Source organism: Trichomycterus rosablanca, chromosome 14 (assembly GCF_030014385.1).
Source record: "Trichomycterus rosablanca isolate fTriRos1 chromosome 14, fTriRos1.hap1, whole genome shotgun sequence".
NCBI classification, from domain to species: Eukaryota; Metazoa; Chordata; class Actinopteri; order Siluriformes; family Trichomycteridae; genus Trichomycterus; species Trichomycterus rosablanca.
In genome coordinates this window covers 20818371-20834265 of record NC_086001.1, presented here as the reverse complement: position 1 = coordinate 20834265, position 15895 = coordinate 20818371, and the positions used below count along the sequence as shown (strand labels likewise).

Here is a 15895-nt window from a genome sequence, read left to right as displayed (position 1 = left end):
TACCTGCTCATGTGGAGGTCCTGACTATTGAAGAATAAGGTAAAAGGGGGCTAACAAAGTATGCAGAGTAACTGATGGACGACAGTGGAACTGTAGAGCTACAAAGTGCACCTATAGATAGATAACTTTATTAATCCCATAGGGAAAGTCAGTAAATGGTTAGTAAACTATATGGTTAGTGGAGCTGATAAAAAAAGAGTATACATACAAGGAGGTGGTTTTAATGTTATGGCTGATCGTATATAATTTTATAACCCAAAGATTGTCCCTTGTATTTTTTGTAGATATTCAAGTGTCCACTACCATCACTGAGCCACATTTGCTTATTCACCTCTCATACATGAGTAAAAACTATGAACACTACTCTGCAGCATCTAACAGCCGGTGTAGATCATCAGCCAAGGTCACAAGATCCAGCAAGAAGGTTCTGGGTTCGATCCCCAGGTGGGGCGGTCTGGGTCATTTCTGTGTTGTTTGCATGTTCTCCCCATGTCCGCGTAGGTTTCATCCGGGTGCTCCGGCTCCCTCCCACAGTGAATTGGAGACACTAAATTGTTCATGACTGTGTTTGATATAACCTTGAGAACTGATGAATCTTGTGTTATGAGTAACTACCGTTCCTGTCATGAATGTAACCAAAGTGTAAAACATGAGGTTAAAATCCTAATAAACAAACAAACAGTACTTCTTTATGTTGTATATATATATATATATATATATATATATACAGTGTATCACAAAAGTGAGTACACCCCTCACATTTCTGCAAATATTTTATTATATCTTTTCATGGGACAACACTATAGACATGAAACTTGGATATAATTTAGAGTAGTCAGTGTACAGCTTGTATAGCAGTGTAGATTTACTGTCTTCTGAAAATAACTCAACACACAGCCATTAATGTCTAAATAGCTGGCAACATAAGTGAGTACACCCCACAGTGAACATGTCCAAATTGTGCCCAAATGTGTCGTTGTCCCTCCCTGGTGTCATGTGTCAAGGTCCCAGGTGTAAATGGGGAGCAGGGCTGTTAAATTTGGTGTTTTGGGTACAATTCTCTCATACTGGCCACTGGATATTCAACATGGCACCTCATGGCAAAGAACTCTCTGAGGATGTGAGAAATAGAATTGTTGCTCTCCACAAAGATGGCCTGGGCTATAAGAAGATTGCTAACACCCTGAAACTGAGCTACAGCATGGTGGCCAAGGTCATACAGCGGTTTTCCAGGACAGGTTCCACTCGGAACAGGCTTCGCCAGGGTCGACCAAAGAAGTTGAGTCCACGTGTTCGGCGTCATATCCAGAGGTTGGTTTTAAAAAATAGACACACGAGTGCTGCCAGCATTGCTGCAGAGGTTGAAGACGTGGGAGGTCAGCCTGTCAGTGCTCAGACCATACGCCGCACACTGCATCAACTCGGTCTGCATGGTCGTCATCCCAGAAGGAAGCTGACGCACAAGAAAGCCCGCAAACAGTTTGCTGAAGACAAGCAGTCCAAGAACATGGATTACTGGAATGCCCTGTGGTCTGACGAGACCAAGATAAACTTGTTTGGCTCAGATGGTGTCCAGCATGTGTGGCGGCGCCCTGGTGAGAAGTACCAAGACAACTGTATCTTGCCTACAGTCAAGCATGGTGGTGGTAGCATCATGGTCTTGGGCTGCATGAGTGTTGCTGGCACTGGGGAGCTGCAGTTCATTGAGGGAAACATCAATTCCAACATGTACTGTGACATTCTGAAACAGAGCATGATCCCCTCCCTTCGAAAACTGACTAACATCCACCAGCTCCGTGATGTCATCATGGAGGAGTGGAAGAGGATTCCAGTAGCAACCTGTGCAGCTCTGGTGAATTCCATGCCCAGGAGGGTTAAGGCAGTGCTGGATAATAATGGTGGTCACACAAAATATTGACACTTTGGGCACAATTTGGACATGTTCACTGTGGGGTGTACTCACTTATGTTGCCAGCTATTTAGACATTAATGGCTGTGTGTTGAGTTATTTTTAGAAGACAGTAAATCTACACTGCTATACAAGCTGTACACTGACTACTCTAAGTTATATCCAAGTTTCATTTCTATAGAGTTGTCCCATGAAAAGATATAATAAAATATTTGCAGAAATGTGAGGGGTGTACTCACTTTTGTGATACACTGTACAGGTCCTTCTCAAAAAATTAGCATATTGTGATAAAGTTCATTATTTTCCATAATGTAATGATAAAAATTTAACTTTCATATATTTTAGATTAATTGCACACCAACTGAAATATTTCAGGTCTTTTATTGTTTTAATACTGATGATTTTGGCATACAGCTCATGAAAACCCAAAATTCCTATCTCAAAAAATTAGCATATCATGAAAAGGTTCTCTAAACGAGCTATTAACCTAATCATCTGAATCAACGAATTAACTCTAAACACCTGCAAAAGATTCCTGAGGCTTTTAAAAACTCCCAGCCTGGTTCATTACTCAAAACTGCAATCATGGGTAAGACTGCCGACCTGACTGCTGTCCAGAAGGCCATCATTGACACCCTCAAGCAAGAGGGTAAGACACTGAAAGAAATTTCTGAACGAATAGGCTGTTCCCAGAGTGCTGTATCAAGGCACCTCAGTGGGAAGTCTGTGGGAAGGAAAAAGTGTGGCAGAAAACGCTGCACAACGAGAAGAGGTGACCGGACCCTGAGGAAGATTGTGGAGAAGGGCCGATTCCAGACCTTGGGGGACCTGCGGAAGCAGTGGACTGAGTCTGGAGTAGAAACATCCAGAGCCACCGTGCACAGGCGTGTGCAGGAAATGGGCTACAGGTGCCGCATTCCCCAGGTCAAGCCACTTTTGAACCAGAAACAGCGGCAGAAGCGCCTGACCTGGGCTACAGAGAAGCAGCACTGGACTGTTGCTCAGTGGTCCAAAGTACTGTTTTCGGAAATCAAGGTGCCAGAGTCTGGAGGAAGACTGGGGTGAAGGAAATGCCAAAATGCCTGAAGTCCAGTGTCAAGTACCCACAGTCAGTGATGGTCTGGGGTGCCATGTCAGCTGCTGGTGTTGGTCCACTGTGTTTTATCAAGGGCAGGGTCAATGCAGCTAGCTATCAGGAGATTTTGCAGCACTTCATGCTTCCATCTGCTGAAAAGCTTTATGGAGATGAAGATTTCATTTTTCAGCACGACCTGGCACCTGCTCACAGTGCCAAAACCACTGGTGAATGGTTTACTGACCATGGTATTACTGTGCTCAATTGGCCTACCAACTCTCCTGACCTGAACCCCATAGAGAATCTGTGGGATATTGTGAAGAGAAAGTTGAGAGACACAAGACCCAACACTCTGGATGAGCTTAAGGCCGCTATCGAAGCATCCTGGGCCTCCATAACACCTCAGCAGTGCCACAGGCTGATTGCCTCCATGCCACGCCGCATTGAAGCAGTCATTTCTGCAAAAGGATTCCCGACCAAGTATTGAGTGCATAACTGAACATAATTATTTGAAGGTTGACTTTTTTTGTATTAAAAACACTTTTCTTTTATTGGTCGGATGAAATATGCGATAGGAATTTTGGGTTTTCATGAGCTGTATGCCAAAATCATCAGTATTAAAACAATAAAAGACCTGAAATATTTCAGTTGGTGTGCAATGAATCTAAAATATATGAAAGTTTAATTTTTATCATTACATTATGGAAAATAATGAACTTTATCACAATATGCTAATTTTTTGAGAAGGACCTGTATATATAGTTTACTTTTATAATTATTATTCTTATATGCAATTATATGGTATTTTCTATTTATAGTATTCATATAGCTGTCATTTTGGTTCACTTTTGTAATTGGTCTTATTTATAATATTCTGATTATTATTATTATACTACTTGCTGCAATTATCTTAATAAAATACTTTCTACTGCACAATCTGTAGTTAATCTGTAGCATCTGTAGTTAATCTGTAGCATAAATCTACTATTTTATCTATGAGGATGTGAAAGGAGAAGAAAACGGTAAATAAATAGTATCGTAGTGTTTCGGGGGCTATTCCGGCCCAGTTATGGGAGAGTCGGCGGAGATCTGGTATCCGGATTTGGGTCAGTGTATTTGGCCCGATTCTGGGCAGTCATTTAAAAAGAGTCAGAGCCGACACGGGCTGCCGGTGTTACCGGAGTGTTATTGCAAGGTTGTCTAAAGTTTTCAATAATTTAAAGGTTAGTACAAGGTTCCCTTAATAATAATTTTAAGGTTACGGGAACGTTAGGGGAACGTTCCCACAACTATAATGCACAACCAAACGGGAACGTTCTATTTCCGTAAAGAAAACTTTCCTGGGGAACCAAAGGGCAACCAAAATGATCTGTTCCCAGAACGTTCTGGGAACCAAAAACTAACGTTCCCGGAACGTTCTGGGAACCAAAAATTGTTAGCTGGGTAGGACCCAGTTAGCCGGTAGATGGCGCTGTAAACAATGATTTGCGATTATATTTTGGGATGGAGCAGTCACATGTGGAACACTATAACACTACTAGTGCTATTATAATATTTTATATTAACTAGCACAAGCAATTGTGATGCTCTGTTGTACTGCACATGCGCTGAATGCTACCATCCTGAAACTGCTAATGTTTCTCAATCTTGGACCTCACACCGGCCCCAAATAAAAGCAGTAAGGTCCCACCGAGATTTGAACTCAGATCGCTGGATTCAGAGTCCAGAGTGCTAACCATTACACCATGGAACCCTGACTCTACAAGAACTAATCGTAATGATTCGCCATTTGCTAAGTAAATAAAGCAAAGCTACACAACTTCAGACTTTTTTTTTAAATTTTACATCTCAAGTGATTTAAACTTACGTGATTGATATAATTGACTGAAATCAATTGACAAAACTGAGGTCATTTAGAAGTTTTAAACACTAAATAAAAGTATTTTTAGTTAAACATTGCCACCCAAGTATCAAAATCACAACAAAACGTTCCACTGTGGGAAAATTGCATTAAGTTCAGGATGCAGTTGGCCCGTCCCTCCTTGTCGCTCTGAAGCAGATGATTTGATGTTTGTGCACCTGTTCAGGAGATCACAACTCACTAATGATCACACAGAAGTCACTTGATTTTAATACTGTTTGTTTTTGAAATGAGATCCAACAAGCTCATGGTAAGGTGTCCAGATAATTTTGCCACATAGTGTATCATTATTATTGCTAAGGAGTTAATATGTGTGTCTACATCACTTCATGTATCTATACGTGTCTAACATACGTATCTATTATATTAATATTCATAAACATGCACACACACACACACACACACATGCTTCCACATTCACATGTTTTTGCTGTATGTGTTATGTAGATAATATTTATTTGATCTGACGTATCTTTGACTCTTTTAAGTAGTTTGTATAACATATAAAATGTTGACTTCATCAAAAAGAATCGACTCCTTCAGCTTCTAACGGCTCATTGCTGAGTACTATCAACTTAGTGAATCGACTCTTTCGAGTCTATTCTCGTCTTTTGACTTAAAGAACCGGATTAAAGAATCGACTCATTTGATTCATTTGACGCACTCTCTCCCGCTGTGAGCTTCTCAAACTGAACTGCGTCTTTCTGTACATGAGGAAGAAATCTATGTAGAGATCTCAAATAACATGAACCTGAAGGTATGAACTTACATTGTAGAAAAAAAAAACAAGCCAGTAGCAGCAGTGTGCAAATTAAACCATTTACAGAAGGGTCATTAAGTTTGGCTAATTAAAATAATGGCATGTTTCTGACTAGAATGGGAGGGGCATTAAAAAGATCTCACACTTGTCAGAGACAACGTTTGAAGTCCAGATCAATAGAACCTGCTAGTTAGAAGGATCACTTGTTTGTTAGTTTAAGTCCAAAAGTGGGTGTGGTTTGTACAGGAATCGAACCCGCAACCTTGGCGTTATTAGCACCACACTCTAACCAAATGAGCTAACCGACCAGTTCATTAGTTCTTTCTTTAGATAGAAACACATCTAAGAGGTTTTGTGGGTTCTTATATGTGTGAACTAGTGCTGATACACAGTAAGTAGTGCTGATACACAGTACCAGCCTGCACACCAGAGGGGCTCCAAACCTCAAGTTTTCACTCATTAAATCATGTTTGTGAACTTTGTGGAATGAATGTAGGATTTGTTCGTGTAGATTCTTGGTTTTAGGAAGTTCAGCTACTGTTCATATTTTTCCCCAATTGAACTAAAAAAGTGAATTGATGTTTTAATTGTTCATTAAGACTTCACTAAGAGTTATTACCATCAAGCAAATGTAAAGCATATTTCTATATGAAGAGCATCTGTTTCCAGATAATATACACTGAGGTTTGTCTGATCATCAGTTTTACGCCCTGAACCAAGCCACCCCGGTAAACTTTAATTATGTTTGTAAAGCTCGTCAAACTGGACGTGGGGGTGGCCTAGCCATAATCTACAGTAACAAGCTAATTATTACTGAATTGAGGTTTACCTCTCCTACATCCTTCGAATATCTCGCCGTCAAACTACCTGGGTCCATCATTGCTTTGTTAATTTACCGCGCTCCCAAGCCAAATGGGTCCTTCTCTACAGAATTATCTGAGCTACTTACTCTTGCTAGCTAATCATCCTCCCGCTTGTTGCTACTCGGTGACTTCAATATTCATGTTAATATCCCGGGTAACAAATCTGTGACTGATTTCCTGTCCTTACTCGATTCCTTTTTCTTCTCACAGCATATTGACTTCCCCACTCATAATAAGGGCCATACTCTTGATCTAGTCTGTTCCTCCTCTGTACAGATTGATAATCTCCATTCTCTTCCATTCACCTTATCTGACCATAGGCTCATTCTGTTCACTGCCCCCTTACTAGTTACGCGGCAATCAGTCAAACGTCTCATCTCTTTTCGTAATATTAAATCTCTTGATGTTAGCACTTTTACTCAATCTATCACCAGGGCCTTCCCGCTTCATTCTGCTCCTCTCGCCCCTGAGGAACATGCTACTCAGCTTAATTTAATTCTTTTACAGACTCTTAATGCAGTTGCACCCCTGAAAACTAAAGCTGTTTCCTTCACCACTTCGGCCCCCTGGTATACACCTGAACTTCGCTCAATGAAACAGGCCTGTCGCAGACTTGAAAGGCTTTATAAGAAATCAAAACTTGTGGTTCACGCTGTTGCCTATAAAGAACACATTTGTGCTTACAGAGATGCACTACGTGCTGCTAAATGTAGCCATCTTTCCACCATTTTAAACAGGCCAAGCACTAATACTAGGCATTTATTTTCAACCATAGCAAAGCTTTTTAAACCACCAGCTACCGTTTCAGTACCTTCTCCTGAACTCTGTAACTCATTCCTGCAATTCTTTGCTAGTAAAATAACCAATATCAACACCTCTCTTATGGCTTCATCGCCTACAAATCCCCTTTATTCTCCCTTGACTACCCAGCCATTGAACTCCCCCTGTTTTCCTGCTTTCAACTCTGTTCCAGTATCTCTTATCAATGAAATCATAACAAATTCCAAAAGTACGACTAGCTGCCTTGATCCCCTTCCTACACCTCTAGTCAAAGCTTGTGCGTCTGCTTTGGTTCCCCATCTCACTTCCATCATTAACCAGTCATTGTCTTCTGGCCACGTTCCCTCTCTGTTCAAGATAGCTGCAGTTACTCCAGTCCTTAAAAAACCCAATCTGGATATATCCAATTTGAATAACTTTCAGCCGATTTCAAATCTTCCATTCTTTTCTAAAGTCCTGGAGCGCGTTGTTGCAATTCAGCTCAAAGCGTTCCTGGACTCCCATAACTTACTCGATCCCTTCCAATCTGGTTTTCGGTCTCAGCACAGCACCGAAACTGCCCTCATAAAGGTAGTTAATGACCTGCTTGTGTCTGCCGATGCCGGTGCCGTCAGCATTCTTGTTCTACTAGACTTAAGTGCTGCATTTGATACAGTGAACCATTCCATTCTCCTGAATAGATTGAGTGAGCTGGGCATTGGTGGTTCTGCTCTTGACTGGCTCACCTCCTACCTAACTGATCGCAAGCAATTTGTTACCCTCTCTGGGCACAGGTCATTTACCTCCTCTCTCACTCAAAGTGTCCCGCAAGGCTCAGTCCTTGGACCACTATTATTTATTATATATATTCTCCCACTAGGTAAGATTATCCGCCACTTTAATCTTGACTTTCATTGTTATGCGGATGATATACAGATTTATCTAAGGCTAGATTCCCTTTGTAACCCGTCACTTGGTAAGTTAAAATCGTGTCTCCTGGAAATTAAGAACTGGATGCAATGCAACTCACTAATGTTAAACAGTGATAAGACTGAACTCATTCTTATTGGCTCAAAAGCTGCCCTTAATAAAGCTGGTCCTCTTACTTTGTTACTTGATAACGTTGTTCTGTCTCCCTCCTCTGTGGTCCGGAATCTGGGTGTTCTGCTTGATTCTTCACTCAAACTTGAATCCCATGTCAGCTCCATTGTCAAAACCTCTTTCTTCCACCTGCGCAATATAGCTAAAATCCGCCCATGTCTTTCCCAGACTGCTGCTGAAGCACTAATCCATGCCTTCATCTCTAGTCGTTTAGATTACTGCAACTCCCTTCTTGCAGGCATCAGTTCTTCTCTGATTCAAAAACTCCAGATGGTTCAGAACTCAGCTGCCCGCCTCCTCACTTACACTCGGTCCCATCACCATATCACACCGGTTCTCCAAAACCTCCACTAACTTCCAATAAAATATCGTATCCAGTTTAAGATCCTTCTACTCACATATAAAGCCCTCAATAATCTTGCCCCGTCCTATCTTTCTGACCTCATCTGCATCTACAAGCCTATGCGTGCTCTCCGTTCCTCTACTGCTGGTCTGCTTACCGTTCCTTCCTCTAATCTCCATAGCTTTGGTGATCGAGCATTCTCTAGACTTGCACCACGCCTTTGGAACTCCCTTCCTCCTCATATTCAACAATCAAACTCACTAACCTCATTTAAAGTCAACCTTAAAACACACATTTTCCGTTCTGCTTATAACCTGCCGCAGTGAACCCCCCCCCCCCCCCCCTTATATGTTGTTTTACTATGTATTATTGTATTCCTGTTTGTCATTGTTTACTTGTTCCTTGTCTTACCAATTGTTCTTTGTAAGCGTCTTTGGGTTATTGAAAAGCGCTATATAAATGTGATGTATTATTATTATTATTATTATCATCAGACATGGTTGTGCAATAAAAGACACTCGTCCCTGGGTGGGCTCGAACCACCAACCTTTCGGTTAACAGCCGAACGCGCTAACTGATTGCGCCACAGAGACAGGTGCACAGCTAACAGCACAGCTGTTTCATTGGACGGTACACACAAAAAATCTAATCTCTCTGTATACAGGCTCACTGTGGAGGCAAATTGGTGGTTAAGTGGGCGGGTCTAAACTGCTGTAGGCTGAATGAATGTACCACAATACAGTATAGTTTAGATAGTTCACACATATAAGAACCTACAAAACCTCTTAGATGTGTATTAAGAAAGTCTGATCATAAGAAATGACTAGACAGAGATGTCTGAAGTAGGACCGAGATCTCAGATCATTAAAATAACATGAAACTGCTGCATTTCTGGTGCAATAACAAACAAATTCAGTTAGGAGCTGCTAATTTCTGTGCAGAATCTCAAATGGCTTTTGTGCTGCCATGTAGCTGGTTGAATGGAGTTAGTGTAGAATTATGTACAAAGATCTAAAGAGTGAAAAGATTAACTGGCTGGTTAGCTCAGTTGGTTAGAGCGTGGTGCTAATAACGCCACGGTCGTGGGTTCAATCCCCGTACAGGCCACACCAATTTTAATGATTGAAGTTAGCATGTTTGAGAGAGAGTCAGGTGAGCATGTGCTGTATATCAGGACTTTCTAACCTGAGTAATTTAATCACTGAAAGTAAGAATACCACCCTGTTCTTCTGCCATCTTTAATTCTGGCTTCATTTCACCTAATGAACGTGGCATGACCTTTATAAATGCTTACAATCCATTTTGTTAATGGCAAAAATAAATAAATAAATAAAAAGAGAGCTGCTGTGTAATTTAGTGAATTCTTGCACTGCACATGGCAGAAGACTAAAAGAAATGTAGAGCGTGTAGAATAAAAGTATTAGGAAAGTACACTCTAAAAAGTAATTCAGATGGCCTTTAGCCAATACTTAAATATATGCACTGCTGTATGATAAAAAATCAAGTTACATTATATTACAAAAATTTTTATCTGCAGTTGTTATTTTATTGAGTTCTGATAACGCACAAATTATAAGTGTTGTTTCAACACACTATAATGAATCACCTGAACTTAAGATATTTGGTTAAACAATAAAGAACAAAATTTAGCTTCTAGCAACTTAAAATACATACACTGTACGACTTAATTTTCTCAGTAGTTTGAATTCGCCCCGCCCACACGGACAAAAACGGTCTGTGTTCTCAAGGCGCGCTTTCTTCATTGTGGAGTGAGTCTTTCACAAGCAAGGTGAGCGTTCTAACCGTTACAAACATTTTTGGACCTAAATATCTAGAGATTTCACTTTTGTGATTTGAATAATTTGCCCGCTTTGCAGGTGAAGGTCGGTAGGCATAAACTACAAGAGCGAGAGAGCGGGAAAGAGAGAGTTTGAGTGCTATGCAAATTAGCTAGCTAGCTGGCCAGCTTTTCTTCAGCATGGCATAGACCGACACACCATTTGGTGTTATAAACTGAGTAAAACTTGACTTTTTCATGGATTAAAATATTTCCATTGACATAAAATTTCCCTGGTGAACTATTAAAAACGTATTTTTTGTCTAGTCTATTTTGCGATGTTTGTGTAGCATAAGTAGCCAACAACTATGCTAAGGTTAGCTAGCTAATTATTACGTGTTTGCATTCTAGGTAAAAAATAAACTAAACAATAAACATTACTCATTTGTTTAATGCATATCATTTTTCAAATACTGATATGTGGAATTAGTTTTTTCATAGTTTTTATTGTTGTCCACTAATGGGATTTGTTAAAAGTAGATGTGTTCTGTAATAAATGATTTTTGGTAATAATTCATGTTTCCATGTTCTTGTATCATTGTTTAAATTGTTTTACATTCAGCAGATTCAGTGCAATGCTAACAAACATTCAAATTCATGTTTAGAGATATTAGGCTACAGGATGTTGGATTAACGTAATTCTACGAGCAGTTGGCATAACTCAAAAAGACTAATGCAAAATGTTGCCTTAATTTTTTTTGTTGACCCAATGTTTTATTTAATATTAACAACTTTTAAGTTAAATGAATATTAAATAAAACATTGGGTCAACAAAAAAAATCAAGGCAACATTTTGCATTAGTCTTTTTGAGTTATGCCAACTGCTCGTAGAATTACGTTAATCCAACACAATATTATAGGGTTGGTGGATTAGCTTTCCATAATTCAGTAAAAAGCATTTTTAAATAACATCAACTCAAAAATATCTGTTCATGTTGACAGTTATTAAGTTTGTGTAATTTAAAATATTGTCTTGGATCAGCGTAATTCTACGAGCAATTGGCATAACTCAAAAAGACTAATGCAAAACGTTGCCTTAATTTTTTTTGTTGACCCAATGTTTTATTTTTTAGAGTGTATGAGGTTAAGAAGAATCAACTTTTATTTATTCTTAAAAGAAAAATACATGAACCTCAGTCACGAAGATCTGTTCTGCTCAACAACAGTAAAGCTCTCCATCGTTTAGCAGGTCCATAACTGAAGGGCTGTCAGTGTAGAATCGGGTATGTGGGTATATGCCCTGACCTTTGATGTCGGCTGGTTAGCTCAGTTGGTTAGAGTGTGGTGCTAATAATGTCAGGGTCATGTGTTCGATCCCCTTACGGGCCACACCCCCTTTTGGACTTAAACTAACAAACAAGTGAGACTTCTCTAACTAGCAGGTCCTATTGACCTGGGCTTCAAACGTTGTCATTCCGGTAAGACAATTAAAGCGATATACTACTTTTTATTCAATGTATTTAACTACATAGTGTTGTGCAACATTACATGTGTACTTAATACTTTTGTATTTGAATACTTGCAAATTTGAATACTTGCTTACTATAATACTTTGCATTAATATATATTGAGCTGCTGTAATAAATGATCTATCTATAGATTCATTTAATTTAATCTGTAATGCTAGTGAGGGGCCAAAGTATCTTTAGGAAGGTAAATATATCTAGCTTTGGGGTTGTTGAGGCTAAATATTCATGACTGTTGTAATGTTGCTACACAGTCACATTAGAAATCTCTTTTAAAACTAATGTTTGATATTGCAGGGTCTGATGAAGACACTACAAATCTTAATCTCTTGGCTAACCAGGCTCTCTTCACCGGAAAACAGAATGCAGCGGTTCAAGAGTTTGAGTAAGTAACTGTTTGTTTGACGTAACAAAAATTGTGTTACATCTTATGCATAATATTAATTACAAAGGGTGGTATAAAGACAAGTTTTAGTATTTAAGTTTTGCTAACTTTTTCAAAGCATTCAAAACTTTTAATGGCTAAACTTTTTTTGAAGCAGTGTATGCTATATACATTAATAACTGTTATGTGCATTATATTGTAGAGCCTTTGTGTTGGAGAACCAACTGCAGGGGAAGGTGACTCCCACTTATGTGAAGAAGAAGTGGGAGAACCTCAAACAAAAATACAAAGTAAGCTTCGTTTGTTGGTAAGATCTTCAGTAAAAATATCAGAAAAGATTTGTAATACAAGTTAAGGTCCTTGTACTGTGTTTATGAATCTTGTAGGAACTTAAGTGTCCACCTACTGGGGTAAGTACAGAGGGTGGTGAAGCAACAGCAGCATCCTGGAAATGGTATGCAGATATGGATGAAGCAATAGGTGGGAGACCATCAATTAGCCCACCGACCCTTATTTCCTCATCTGGCCAGGATGCTGCTGAAGCTTCACCATCCTCGAGAAGCATGGAAGCCCCAGCCAAAAAGAGACGAGGGGAGAAAGATTTAGTTGAGTATCTGAGGGAGATGGAAGAAAGGGAAAATGAGAGGGAGATAGAAGCAGCAGAGAACGAGGAGAGAAGATGGAGAGAGGATGAGGAGAGGGAGGAAAGAAGAGAAAGGGAAAGAATAGAACGAGAGGAGAAGAGAGAGCAAGAGGCGCGCCAGAGAGAGGAAAAGCGAGAGCGAGAGACGCGAGAGAGAGAGGAGAGGAGAGACCAGGAAGCAAGAATGAGGGAGGAAAGGAGAGATAGGGAGGCAAGAGAGAGAGAGGAAAGGTTTATTAAAATCCTACAGATTCTAATGAAAAAATAAATAGCTGAAAATCAAAGTGTTGTAGTATTATTGTATGTTGTGAGAAAGAAAATGTGTTGGCAAATAATGGAAATAAAGGATTTTCTTTTTAATTTAACCTTAATTAAAAATAGAAAAAGTGTAAAAATTGGAAATTGTATTTAAAAAAATATTCAAGAAATAGAAAATTTTGCTAAGAAAGTTTTACATTTAAATAATGCATAAAAAAACAACATGAACCTATTAACAAAACATTTTTCTAAATATAATCATGCTCATAAAGAGCTGGTATGCTGTGCTGTGGTGCTGAGACAGCTGCAGCCAGATGCTTTCTTGCATCTTCACCTGATGTACTGTCATTAATTACAGGCTCTGGTTGGTCAACATGCACCTCTATTCATTCTGGCTCAATGATGTCTCCATGAGCGATACAGAGGTTGTGGAGCACCGCACAGCATGCAACAACCTCCGGGGCGAAGACAGGGCTCACCTCAAGGGCTTTAAAGAAAATGGAACGCCATCTTGTCTTCATCATTCCAAAAGCTCTTTCCACCACATTCCTGGCCTTGGACAGTTTACTGTTAAAACGAGCCTGTACAGGGTTCTGCACAGGCTCTCGATAGGATGGGTGTATTAATGCAGGGATAACCCCCATCCCCAAGAATGTATCGTCCTGCAGGTGGGTATAAGCCCTCTTTATACACAGGGCTGTTCTTTAGTACCCTTGCATCATGAATCGACCCAGGGTAACCAACAAAAATGTCTCTGAACTTCCCCTGGTGGTCACAGATGGCTTGAAGCTGAATTGAGTGGAACAGCTTCCTGTTTAGGTAGCACTGTGCGTTGGCAGATGGGGGTTTTATTCGAATGTGGCACCCATCAGTAGCACCAACTGCCACTCTAAAACATTCGGATCCGGCCAAGTGGGCAAACCCAGCTCCTACACACTCTAGTTCATCACCAGTTGGTAGGGTGATGATCCTCCTGACGAGCCCTCTGACAGCCCTACTAATGTTGTGCACCAAGGTTATAATAGTTTTGGATTTTTCATTATAGTTTAGTTTTATTTCGTTGTGACTTTTTTTTTTCTCTAATTCAGTTAGTTTTAATTAGTTTTTAGAGTGGGTTTGCTAGTTTTTATTAGTTTTAATTATTTTTTAATGCTTAGTTTTAGTTTAGTTTTTATTAGTTCTAGTATTAGTTTTAGTTTTTTTATACTTTGGGTTATTTTTCAGGTGCAGGATTTAAAAAGGTCAGAGTAAGTATTGTGTAATAAAAACTCAACAAAAGATACCATTTGAAAAAATTTATTCAATTAATGTTAAACAACCACCTGTCCACAACTCACGAGAATACAGGCTGATGGTTTGCCTGCTGGGCATTTCTGCCTGACGCACCTCCACCGGTGCCTTTAGTGCAGGTGCCTCTGGACACCTCTCTGGGCATGACCGGGTCATCAGCTGGGGACCACCAGTCATGGATGTTTCGCTCCTTTAACCCCAGTACATCTCCTGGTGGCGGAGCGATAACAGTGATCTCTCACTGCCACCCCCTGCTGATGCCCTAGATGTTGTTTGGCCCCCAACTTATCTGCCTCCTCCTTAGCCACAGCCAAAAGCTGCCCTTCTCTGCCTCCTCAGCCAATTCTTTAACTGCTTTTCGACCCTCTGCTCCCGTGCATCCCATGTCGCGGAGCAGGCGAACAGTCGAAGACCCGACAAAGCCCCTACATCCCACCTCGACGGGGCACGTAATGGCCTTCCAGCCAGCCTCCCTGCATTCTTCAGCAAGGTCTGCATACTTGGAACGCTTCCGCTTGTTGGCAGCCTCCATACCCTCCTCCCACGGAACTGTGAGCTCTGCCAACAGGATGGTCTTTTGTGGCTCAGACCACATAATCAGGTCTGGCCGGAGTGATGTTTCTACAATCTCCCTGGGGAACTGGAGCTGCCTCCCCAGGTCGACCCTCATGGTCCACTCACCACCAGCTGTGAGGATTCTAGATGTTACCCGCTGGCGAGAGGGGTTGACGTTCTCTCCAGCCCTTGCAAACAGAATTGGATGTTTTCCTGGAGCAGAAGATCTGCTATTAGCCTTCTGTCTGCATGATTCTGCCACCTCTGCCAGCTTCCTCAACACCAGGTCATGTCGCCACCTGTAGCGGCCTTGGGACAATGCAGTCTTGCAGCCTGACAGGATATGCTGGAGGGATGCGTTGCTGGTACTGCAGAGGGGACAGGCCTCTTCTGTGCCGAACCACTGATGGAGGTTTCTGGGACAAGGAAGGGTGTCGTAGGTGGCCCTAATCAGGAAGCTGAGCCTGGCTTGGGGGATCTTCCACAGATCCGACCATGACAGAGACCTGTCTGTTATGCCTTCCCATGACAACCATCCCCCCTGCCGGCTCTGAGACACCGCTTTGATTTTAAGGCGCTCCTGCTCTGTTCTTGTCACTTCTGCCACCACCATTGCTCTCTGTTCTTCCCTGGATGCCTTTGACCAGAAGAGGGGGGTCTCGCTCCTTCCAAGTCCCGCTCGACCCTCCTGGACTCGGCCGACTATCTCGCGGTGTTTTAGCCTGCTGAT

At 41.0% G+C, this 15895-nt stretch overlaps 1 non-coding gene across 1 annotated transcript; it reads right to left on the bottom strand.

The window, feature by feature from the left end:
- Positions 1-4665: 4665 nt before the first annotated feature.
- Positions 4666-4737, bottom strand: trnaq-cug (transfer RNA glutamine (anticodon CUG)). Its single transcript has one exon. It is a non-coding gene; the product is annotated as a tRNA-Gln (tRNA).
- Positions 4738-15895: the final 11158 nt, after the last annotated feature.